At 37.6% G+C, this 11,608-nt stretch overlaps 1 long non-coding RNA gene across 1 annotated transcript; it reads left to right on the top strand.

Moving 5' to 3' along the window:
• The first annotated feature begins 2,576 nt into the window (after positions 1-2,576).
• On the top strand, positions 2,577-10,976 carry LOC144975262 (uncharacterized). Its single transcript, XR_013645885.1, has 2 exons — positions 2,577-2,839; positions 8,002-10,976. It is a non-coding gene; the product is annotated as an uncharacterized LOC144975262 (long non-coding RNA).
• Positions 10,977-11,608: the final 632 nt, after the last annotated feature.

The raw sequence follows: 11,608 nt of genomic DNA, 5'->3' as shown, positions 1-11,608 counted from the left end.
TGTTCCCAGTTACCCATTTGGCTCTACTGTAAAACATGAACTACTACAGTGGGTGTTTCCTGAAATGATTTCTAAAAACATGAATTTAAATTTTTGGCCGCAAAACTCGTCATTCAAAAATCGATAGCTCGGTGCAGAGTTGAGTCCTTGGGGAAAATCTCTTTACTCCCATTACTTCCCATGAACAGCGTTGCCTCTGTCGGAAGAAATTGTTATATCACCTAACAGGCGTCATGTCTCATTCTACATGTCACGAATTGCTGTTGGTCAGAGACCCTGTGTAAATCGCTTTGAGCACGTTTAGTGGATATTGCGCTATATAAAAGCTGAAGTTGATAGGGGAGACTAGAGGAGCCTGTCTACTAGTAACGTATCCTGACTATCAGCGATGGTCACCTAGTGGCTCTTATAGATTCCTGTATCTGCTTCACATTTTGTTGTTTTCTGTTTACTAAACTGCTAAATAAATGTTTATGTTCGTTTATTTTTCCACGGCTTACGTAAAAGCTCTTTACTCACATTCTCTCATCGTACTCAGGTGTAAAATGAGTACTTGGCCGTTAACAGCGTTGTCTCTGTCCGAAAAAAAAAGTATAATATCGCCTAACTGGCGTCATGTCTCGTCCTACATGTTACTTGTTGCTGCTGATTAGTGACGCCTTGTAAAACGCCTTGAGACCGTTTAGTGGATATTGCGCTATAAAAAAGCTCAGTTTTTTTTTGTTTTTGTTTTTATTTGGGTTTAATACCAAACGTATTATCATCTGTGTTTTAAAGCAGTCTATACAGATTTAGTGGATGTTTGGCAGATATAAAATCGATATATGTGACATCCAAGGTGCAAAACAACATAACCTGAGATTTTATATAGCGCAATATCCATTAAACGTACTCAATGCGCTTTACAAAGGGGCTCTTGTCTAACATCAACACGAAGCTTGGAGAACAAGACTTGACGCCCGTTGGGCGATATTACAAATATTATTTTCCGACAAAGACATCGCTGTTAACGGGCAGGTACTCATTTTACACCTGGGTAGTTACGGTGAGAGAATGTGAGTAAAGAGCCTTTTCCAAGGACTCAACTATTCGCCGAGCGAGCGAAGCTCGAACCCAGGACCTTCCAATCCGAAAGCGAGTGTCATACCAGAATACCAGCGGGTTTGCTAGTCAATAAATAATACATCATAACGGATATTCCCGATTATATATTTTTAGATGTTGATTCTTGGAATTCTTTGCTGATATGAAAATTGTTGTGGTTGAATAAGCAGGATACGAATGGTTTAAAAATGATATTCTGGAAAAGTTTCACTACCCGAAATTGTGTATATGTGTGTGTATGTGTGTGGGGGGGGGGGGGGGGGGGGGGGGGGAACATAAATAGGAATGACACATTATAATGTAAGCCAAGAACAGAAGAGAAGAAGAAGAGATAGAAGAAGAAGAAGAGAAGAAGAAGAAGAAGAAGAAGAAGAAGAAGAAGAGAAGAAGAAGAAGAAGAAGAAGAAGAAGAAGAATGAAGAAGAAGAAGAAAAAAGAAGAAGAAGAAGAAGAAGAAGAAGAAGAAGAAGAAGAAGAAAGAAGAAGAGAAGAAGAAGAAGAAGAAGAAGATAAGAAGAAGAAGAAGAAGAAGAAGAAGAAGAAGAAGAAGAAGAAGAAGAAGAAGAAGAAGAAGAAGAAGAAGAAGAGGAGGAAGAGAAGAAGAGAGAAGGAAGAGGAGAAGAAAGAAGAAGAAAGAAGAAGAAGAAGAGAAGAAGAAGAAGAAGAAGAAGAAGAAGAAGAAGAAGAAGAAGAAGAAGAAGAAGAAGAAGAAAAAAGAAGAAGAAGAAGAAGAAGAAGAAGAAGAAGAAAAGAAGAAGAAGAAGAAGAAGAAGAAGAAGAAGAAGAAGAAGAAAGAAGAAGAAGAGAAGAAGAAGAAGAAGAGAAGAAGAGAAGAAGAAGAAGAAGAGAGAAGAAGAAGAAGAAGAAGAAGAAGAAGAAGAGAAGAAGAAGAAGAGAAGAGAAGAAGGAAGAGAAGAAGAAGAGAAGAGAAGAAGAAGAAGAGAAAAAGAGAGAGAGAAGAAGAAGAAGAAGAAGAAGAAGAAGAAGAAGAAGAATAGAGAAGAGGAAGGAGGGGAGTGAGGAGGAGGAGGAGGAGGAGGAGGAGGAGGAGGAGGAGGAGAACAAAAGAACAATAGCAACAATCACAACAGCAGCAAAAGTCGCAACAAAAAAAAAAAAAAACGAAAAGAAGACCTAAAGAGTTAATAAACTAAATAAATATGATATAAACAAACAAACAAAAACAAAACCAAATCAAACAAAACAAAACAAAAAAGCAAAACAAACACACCGATTACAAATACAACAACCATTTCTAAGAAACATGAATTTCACTAATATTGATAAGTGTCTACCTGAAGAAGGGGAGATAAAAATAGCGGCGTCATATTACGTTTTCCGTTTATATAAATCAACACACAAACACACATATAAACATGCACACACAGAGTTTACACACACACACACACACACACACACACACACACACACACGCACACATTACACGCACAGAGATAGACACACAAACATTCATAACCGTCACAAATTTATATTAATAGGCCTGACTCGATCCAATTTAAAGGATCATGAATATTCAATATTTCATGATTCATAGACCGGAAACAGTTATGGTGAATTTGATTTGTTTTGCTCAATGTCTTGTGTGCTAGCATTGGTCATTGCAGGTTTGTTGATATCAATCTCCAATTTTGTATGTTGTGGTTTAAAGTTTTTTACGGGAGACGCCTTCCGAAAGCTCCTCGTGCTGGCATTTCTTTCAATTTGTATTTTCACCGTGAGTCTTTTGTCATGCGTTTATTTATTCAATTTGCCAATTTATAGAGTAGCATTTTAAAAACTCTAGAACAAACCTTGGTAGATAAGTGAAAGTTTGAACTTTCCCAACATGACCATTGTTTTGGTTTTCCGTCGCCATTTTGTTTTGTGAAGTATTAAAAGCATTCTTAGATTTTTTTTTTCTATTAGGTTTAGCTCGTAGTCGGAGGATTTTTTCCCTATTATTGTTAGTGATTAGTCTTAGTAAAGGTAGGAGGGTGTTTGTTTGTTTTTTTTTTCTATTAGGGTTAGCTAAAGGTAATAGGTTTTATTTTTTCCTAGGGTTAGTTGAGGAAATATTTGAGTTGTTTCCCTTAGCACGAGGAGCTTTTGGAAGTCCTCCCGTTTACGGCTCTTGAGACATATTTAGGTCATATCAGCGCCAGGAATATGGTAGAAAATGGGATAGTCATAGAAAATATTCTAGATTTATGATTAAAAGTAAAAGCTGGGAAAGTAATATAACAATTCTGGTCGAATTGGGTAACAGCGACGTGTACATATAAGCAGGTCTGACATTCGAACCCACTAATGGGCCGAGTTTAACATTGTTGTAATGGACGATATTTTGGGTAATTTTTTGAGACTTTCATTTCATTACAACAATGAGCCCACAAGAAATTGGGTTAACAGACCTGCAAATAAGTGCACGTCGGGGATAGAGATTCTAAGAAGACAAAATAAATACTTGAGATTTTATATAGCGCAATATCCACTAAACTTGCACAAAGCGCTGTACAAAGGGTCCCTAACGAACAGCAACACGTATCATGTAGAATGAGACATGAAGCCTGTTTGGCGATATTACAATTATTTTCTCGACAGAGACAACGTTATTAACGGCCAGGAACTCATTTTACATCTGATCACGGCGAAAGAATGTGAGTCAAGAGTCTTTTCCATGGACTCAACTATGCGTCTCGACTGCACCAGGGATATTAATCTCGGTCCCTTTCCGTGTGTAGCGAGTGCTCTACCAAGTGAGCTATCGGAAGCCCTCAGTTCAAGTTGAGGTTAAATATTTAAATAGATAAAATGATGTATAAAACAAAAACAAGACAAATCCAAATAGAGAACCCTGCGAATAACTGACGGATTCCTTTGAAATTTTGTGTTCAAGGAATTACAAGATTAACTCACTCAACCCTAACACTGACTATATCCGTAGTTTTCCAGGGTTACTTTGACCTTATGCCTATTTATTACATTTTTCTGAGACAAATTATAGGCGTAGTATCAAAAGCTATTGTTTTATAGTTTTTGCATGTTGAATATACCTATCTATCTATGTACTGCTCGTTTTTAATACATTTTTCTTTCCAATTTTGAAAAGTAGCGAAAATCTCTAGGATTGAATGAGTTAACCACTTGAATGTCGTACTCTGGAAAAACACGTATTTAGAAATTTGGCCAGAAAACTCGTCCCTCAAATATCGATCGATTTAAATGACCCACATCTTGGCAAAAACTCTCAAACCTGGGATTCCTTGAAGACTTCGAGAAGTCCCAGGTTTGAGAGTCTTTTTTTCTAAGACGAGGGTCATTTAAATCGGTCGAAATTTGAAGGACGAGTTTTCTGGCCAAATTTTTTTAATACGAGTCTTTCATGAGTACGGCTGATATCTGATTAACTGATAAGTTATCAAAATATTAAATAAAGAAATAAATAAATAAAAAAAATAGATAAAGAAAGAAAGAAATAGATAAAGAAAGAAAAATAGAACGAAATAGATAAAGAAAGAAAGAAAGAAATAGATAAAGAAAGAAAGAAATAGATAAAGAAAGAAAGAAAGAAAGAAGTTTTATTTTCATCTTAGTCCTACATTGTATAATAGTCTTTTTAAAAAGAGCTTTTATATAGCGCAATATCCACTAAACGTGCTCAAAGCGCTTTACAGGGGGTCCCTGGTCAACAGCAACACATAACATGTCGGACGGGACATCATGACGCCTGTTAGGCGATATTACAATGTTTTTAGGACAGAGACAACGCTGTTAACGGCCAGCGAGAGAAAGTCAGTAAAGAGACTTTTCCAAGGGCTCAACTATGCGCCGAGCGAGGCTCGAACCGAGGACGTTCCGGTCCGAAATCGAATGTCATACCACTAGACCACACAGCCTCATTGTCTTGTGAAAAGTAATAAACAAAAAGGAATATGACAGATTCAAAAATTAACTAAATAATAATACAAAACAACAGTCAATAAAAAAATTCCTTTTGGATGAATAAAGTACATTCTTCTTCTTCTTCTTCTTCTTCTTCTTCTTCTTCTTCTTCTTCTTCTTCTTCTTCTTCTTCTTCTTCTTCTTCTTCTTCTTCTTCTTCTTCTTCTTCTTCTTCATCTTCTTCTTCTTCTTCTTCTCCTTCTTCTTCTTCTTCCTCTTATTATTATTATTATCATTATTATTATTATTATTATTATTATTATTATTATTATTATTATTATTATTATTATTATTATTATTATTATTATTATTATTATTATTATTATTATTATTATTATTATTATTATCATTATTATTATTACTATTACTATTATTATTATTATTATTATTATTATTATTATTATTATTATTATTATTATTATTATTATTATTATTATTATTATTATTATTATTAACAAGATACCATCACATCACCGAGCGAGTCGATAGCCATTGTCATGAGATTGAAAGAGGAGTTCCGGTTCGGAAGAAAATAGATAAATAAGTCGGTTACGAGTGGCAGAGGCAAAAACGTGTTCTGTTTTTGTTGACACTGGGTTTAAAAACTGTTAGGAAAGTACCACTCTGCCCATCATGGGAGGTCAAAAGACCCCGCATAATGGGTCACACCATACGAGGTCAGAGGACCCCCACCCATGGACCACCCACAATGGGAGGTCAAAATACCCTACCTAGTGGGTCACACCATGGGAGGTCAGAAGACCGCCCCCTATGGACCACAATGCGGGAGGGGGGGGGGGGGTCAGAAGAATCCACCTAGTGGGTCACACACTGGAAGGTCATAAGACCCCACATAGTGGGTCACATTTCCACTACAACAAAAAAAAAATGAACGGGAACACCAATGTTATGACATATATGGCGGCGCTGAATAGCGACGCACAGTTACACCTATGTGATGAATTCTTTTGATATTTATTTGTTTCATGACAACATTTCACTCATTTACGTATTTAACGTTGTATGATTGTTCGTATTAATGAATGGTATGTACTTCAAACTTTAACGTTTAGAGTTCTGCTTCAAATCCCGGAAAAATCGTTCGTATCAATGTTTTTGTCTCAAGGAAATCGAAATGGCGGCGGCTATGTTTACTTCCGACACAAAATTGCACCGCTAATTTCATCTTATTTCGCGATTTGTTGATTGAAGACCTATCCTTCGCTTAATATTATATAAAGCGTTGTATGATGATTTAGAATTACAAAGAGGCACCAAAAATAATAAACCATCCTCTTGATGGAGTAGAAAGAATTCATGGAAAAGCAATGGAAAGGAAAGCATTCTCAATTACCAACAATAAAAAACATATTTTATACCATGAATTTAGTATTTTACCATCTGGGAGACGGTTTTGTCAGATTAAATGTAGAACTAACAAGTATAAATCAACGTTGGTTCCATCAGCAATAAAAATGTTGAATATTTCATATGGTACAACAAACCAAGGATATATACGTTGACTGATTAACTGATTAACTGATTAATTTATTTAATGTTAGATTAATTGACCAATTGATAATGATGATAATATTTGGTGTTGAATTGCCGAAAATGTAACGAATTGAAAATGAAATGAATATGTTTATGTTGTGTATATCGCACGCGTGAAAGAAAGAGAGGAAGAGAGAGAGAGAGAGAGAGAGAGAGAGGAGAGAGAGAGAGAGAGAGAGAGAGAGAGAGAGAGAGAGAGAGAGAGAGAATAAGTAGGAGTGAAATATCTGTTCAATGTTATAGTTATCATATAACGTTATAACAAGTGTAACTAAATGACAACTTGCCATATTTATGGACAATAAAGATCTATTATTATTATTATTATTATTATTATTATTATTATTATTAACAGCGTTGTCTCTATCGGGGAAAATTGTAGTATCGCCTAGTAGGCGTCATGTCTCGTCCAACATGTTTAAGTGTTACTATTAGCTAGGGAGCCTTTGGAAAGCGCTTTGAGCACAGTTAGTAAATATTTCGCAATATACATTGTCCAGTTTATAAATAGTTTTTTGTTGTTATTAGTTTGAGATCTCATAAAAGTCACATCCAGACACGAGCACAGAATCCCAGCAAGGGATACACACACACACCCACCCACACCCACCCACCCACCCACCCACCCACACACACACACACACACACACACACACACACACACACACATACATGTCTTGCTGGCCTGTCGATTCCTTATGGAACATCGGGGTCGATACAGCACTCTTCCATCTGACTTTGTTTTTGGAGATCTTCTTTATCCGGGCCCAGGGTTTTCCGGCCGCCTTCAACTCGGTCTCAATGCTTCGTGGCCATGTCTGCTTTCGTCGACCAACCCTCCTCTTTCCTTGCGGATTCCAGTCCAAAAGCTTTTGCAGCTATGTGGTCTAGTGGTATGACACTCGCATTCGGATCGGAAGGTCCTGAGTTCGAGCCTGCTCGGCGCATAGTTGAGTCCTTGGAAAAGGCTATTTGCTTTCATTCTCTCACCGTACTCAGGTGTAAAACGAGTACCTGGCCGTTAAGAGTGTTGTCTCTGTCCGAAATTTATTTTTGTAATATCGCCTAACAGGCGCCACGACCGGTCCTACATGTTAAATGTTGCTGTTGGCCAGGGACCATTTGTAAGGCGTTTTGAGCACATTTAGTGGATATTGCGCTATATAAAAGCTCAATTTTTTAAAGCCTGCCTGGTGATGTCGCTTGCAGGCTTCCTGAGCGTATGGGCCATCCATTGTACACACACACACACACACACACACACACACACACACACACACACACAAAATATCGTATTTAAAAAAAATGGTATTGTAACACAACTTACTAGAACGATGATCTACAAGGAAAAAAATATCATTATCGAACTAATACTATTTATTTAACTGTTCCCCCTGACAGCCAAGGACTCCGGCCAGAGCCAGGACAAAACAAAGAAACCCCATTCTTCTAAGGCAAAGACAGCTACCCGGAGAAAGAAAACGTAAGGCGATAGAAGACAGCAAGAGTGACTTCCCCGCCCACTGTAGACGATCAAAAAACCCTGCTCATCAGTTCTGCTGCCAACTACTACAAAAATTCCGTAAAACTACGAATTTTCGACTACATTATGAGAACTAAAAGATTATTAATTCAATAAAACCTCTTGAAAATGAATTTCTGGTGCTAGAGCTAGCCTATAAAGGAGTTAAAAGCATACTTTTTTTTTACTGCCTACTGTGTTATTACTACCCCTGAAAAGTAAGAATTTTTCATATTTCAAGTAGGCAGGCCTGGTACTTACAAGCAGAAGGCAGTAGGCGTATGCCTACATCTCCACTCTGGACGTCTTCAGCCAGTCTTTAAATCTTTCACCGCAGTGTCGGACTATGTGATCTGCTGTCTCTGGCATTCCCTGACAGTGGGGACTTGTGTGTGTGTGTGTGTGTGTGTGTGTGTGTGTGTTTGTAAAGCGCTTTGAGCACGTTTAGTGGATATTGCTCTGTATAAAAGCTCAAGTACGTTATATCCAGCTGGAGGATGTTGTGAGAAATTTGCCTACCCGCATAGCATCAATAGGTCAAACGTATTTATTTGTTTGTTCAAAAAATGGATACGACGTCTGCCTGGATTTCGTTTTCTGCTGTGATTCTAATTCTCGTGGGACTTGCTGTGTACGCGATCATTTCTACGGTTGTAGAAAATCCCCTGGAGTCCTGTCAAAGATGTCTGGGCTGGACATCGAGGCACAATCCACCATATCGTGACCTGCCCAGCTGGGTCATCAAGATGGACAATGACTTTTGCAATGGGAAAGAAAAATATGATGTCAAAAAACTGGTTCCTATTTCATTGGAAGTGTAAATCCACTCTTCCTTTGGGACTGAATACATACCTTGTGTGATTGATCTTCTGGTGTCAGAGTGATGGAATCTTATTTTCTAGTCTAAATAATATGTGCTGGTCGTCAATAAAGATCATCCATCCTCGCTCCTCTACGTCCCGTAATCCTAAGAATCTGCCGATACATCCTGCTACTGAAATAGTTATGACACTTTTATGTAACCTATTCATTATTAGTACACCGAAGGACTGGTTACATACACACTTCCAAGGAATTAGGAGCTAAAAGAGGAGAAGATGTGACGTCACGACTCTTCTAATATAGCATATCATTTTTAGACAGTCCGTTAGTGAATAGTTCTCACTAAATTCTATTGATCAGACTATATATGTTCAAGGTTACCTTAGAACCGACTGGCGGCTGTTGTGAGCGTTTTATCTAAACGATCAGCATCAATAAAGAAACGAAGTTGACGTCACTCAGCTTTTCGTTTTTATTTTAAAGACAGCCTTTCAGTGATTTGTTCTCGTTAAGTGATGACAATCTATAAACGTTGACATAGTTTTGTGTAGTGTTATGTTTAATTTAACTGGCGGTTGTTATGAGTATTTTACCTTAATGCATAGCATCAATTTCATTGTGACCCACCGTCTGTAAACGGTATTGATGAATCGGACCTTGGAATGTAAATTTATAATTATAATATTATGGGAAATATGAATTTTCTCCACTCGCAAAATTATATCCGAATCCCCTAATATGAGTTGTGAATTGGTATCCCTCCCTACACATATTATCACTAAGGCATGACTCGATGAACTCGCACAAAACATTACAGAAAATATCAATGATAACTCTTTCTCTTCAGGAGAATTCCCTCTCTGTTATAAAACAGCAATACTAAATCCCTTATAAAGAAACACGACCTTTTGTCAAAACTATCTTAAAAAAACCGCCCAGTTTCTAACCTTCCATGTGGTCTAGTGGTATGACACTCGCTTTCGGATCGGAAGGTCCTGGGTTCGAGCCTCGCTCTCGGCGCATAGTTGAGCCCTTGGAAAAGGCTCTTTACTCACATTCTCTCACCGTACTCAGGTGTAAAATGAGTACCTGGCCGTTAACAGCGTTGTCTTTGACCGAAAAATTGTAATATCGCCTAACAGGCGTCATGTCCCGTCCTACATGTTAAACGTTGCTGTTGACCAGGGACCCCTTGTAAAGCGCTTTGAGCATATTTAGTGGATATTGCGCTATATAAAAGCTCATTTATTATTATTTATTATTTACTCGAGAAAGTAGTTCTGAAACAGATCCTTCCTCCTGTTCAGTTGCATGGTCAGGTCGATTGAAAGATTTTCAATCAGCTTATAAATCAAATCACTCAATCTCAACTGAAACTGCTCTGCTAATGAGTTTTTAATGATACCGTTTCAAGCATTGATAATGGAAAAATGTGTATTTTGAACCTGTTAGATCTTAGCGCGGCCTTTGATACGATTGACAATGTTGTCCTTTTAGATCGCTTAAAAATAATTTTGGAATTTCTGGCTGTGCCTTGAATTGGTTCTATTCTTACTTGGAAGACTGACGCCAAGGTGTAAAATTCAGAATGTTAAATAAGAAGGTATTACTCTCCAATTGGAGTTCCCCAAGGCTCTGTCTTAGGGCCCATTTTATTTGGTCTTTACAAGGCACGTCTAGCTAATATCATAAAAGATCATAAATTTAGCTATCATTTTTACGCTGACGACTCATAAATTTACAAGACTGTTTTAAATGAAAAAATACCCAATCTTGTCTCTGACACTGAAAGCTGTATTTTAGACATAAAAGACTGGATGACAGAGAACAAATTGCAACTTAATGAATAATAGTCAAACCAAACAATATCAAAAACGTTAGAAACTTCCAACTTGATTTCAATGATTGCAAAGTAACTTCATCTAAAAAAGTGAGAAATCTTGGGAATTGTTTTTGATGAAAACTTGTCTATGAGCAAGCAGATTAGTGCTCTCTGCAAAAGCGTGTATTTCGAGCTGTCAAAAAAAATAAATCAATTCATTGGAAAAGGCTCTTTACTCACATTCCCTCGCCATACTCTGGTGTAAAATGAGTACCTGGCCGTTAACAGCGTTGTCTCTGTCTGAAAAAAATGTAACTGACCAAACGTGATGTTAGATATTTCAAAAGCTATGCACACTTTTCACTATTTGGGTCTATTTGAGCACATTTTGCAATGGGGCCATTGGCTTAGAGCACCAGTCTTCAAACGGCATCTAAAAACCAATGTTTTTCATTCTGCTTATCGTGATTCTATGTGAACTTCGAACAAGATATGTGTGAGTGTGAGTGTGTCCTCCGCGAGGAAAAGACGCATGCGCACAACCAACATGACGTTCTCTCTCTAATAACTTTTCCGCCGGTGACGTCACAGACTATGGGTGGCGTCCAATCAAGGGACGCTACTCTTCCGCTAATCTCATTCCCTATTGTTGCTGGGATTTTATAGGCCTTGTATACAAACAGTTTAAACCTGAGAGAGACAAAGACCATTGACGTGCTTAATAGCGAGGCCTACTTGAATTACAGGGTTGTTTCGAATGTACTGATTGGGGTGTGTTTGTTGATACGTGCTGTGACGTGAATGGATTGAATGACTGTGCACAAAGGGGGATAACAAAGGTT

This window comes from Berghia stephanieae, chromosome 6 (assembly GCF_034508935.2).
Source record: "Berghia stephanieae isolate SIO BIC M18660-M18661 chromosome 6, UCSD_Bste_1.3, whole genome shotgun sequence".
Taxonomy (NCBI): domain Eukaryota; kingdom Metazoa; phylum Mollusca; class Gastropoda; order Nudibranchia; family Aeolidiidae; genus Berghia; species Berghia stephanieae.
This window is presented reverse-complemented; position numbering and strand designations above follow the sequence as displayed.